General features: G+C 54.8%; 1 protein-coding gene across 5 annotated transcripts in view; it reads right to left on the bottom strand.

Moving 5' to 3' along the window:
* The window catches only part of LOC100742633 (telomerase-binding protein EST1A), a 144688-nt gene that overhangs the window by 2328 nt on the left and 141904 nt on the right, over positions 1-456 (bottom strand). The window lies entirely within an intron of this gene.

Below are 456 nucleotides of genomic sequence, written 5' to 3'. Positions count from 1 at the left end.
GGGACGAAACGCACAACTCTCTTTTCATCCGCCACATTGGTGACCACCGACAACGAACACGCACCTTTGGAGAAGGAGTCAGAGAAAAAAGGAGCCAACCACCGACGACGAACAAGCCAAGCAGGTGACCAGATACGAGACGACGACCAAGCCAGGAAGTGATGTAGCCATTGCAATAGTTCATGGGCATCACCTCCAGCAGCACGTCAGAGAAAGAGACAACCATCTCGTCCTCACGACGATCAGCCTTCCATCATCGACGACGAGCCATTCCCTTTAACTTGTATCGCGCTATATAGCTTTGGGGTCACGCTATAGCGTTAGGGGGAGGCTGTGTGGCGGATCGGTATCAATAGGACGCAGACAGGTCGAGGCATCAACGCGGCGCAACACCTCCCGGGCGATCCGCTGGTACCAACCGCCAACACTAGAGGGCTACGACGACAACGAGTCTGT

The sequence above is a fragment of the Bombus impatiens genome, unplaced genomic scaffold (assembly GCF_000188095.3).
Source record: "Bombus impatiens unplaced genomic scaffold, BIMP_2.2 scf_0396, whole genome shotgun sequence".
Lineage (NCBI taxonomy): Eukaryota > Metazoa > Arthropoda > Insecta > Hymenoptera > Apidae > Bombus > Bombus impatiens.
The sequence above is the reverse complement of the archived record's forward strand: the minus strand, read 5'-3'. Positions and strand labels throughout refer to the sequence as shown.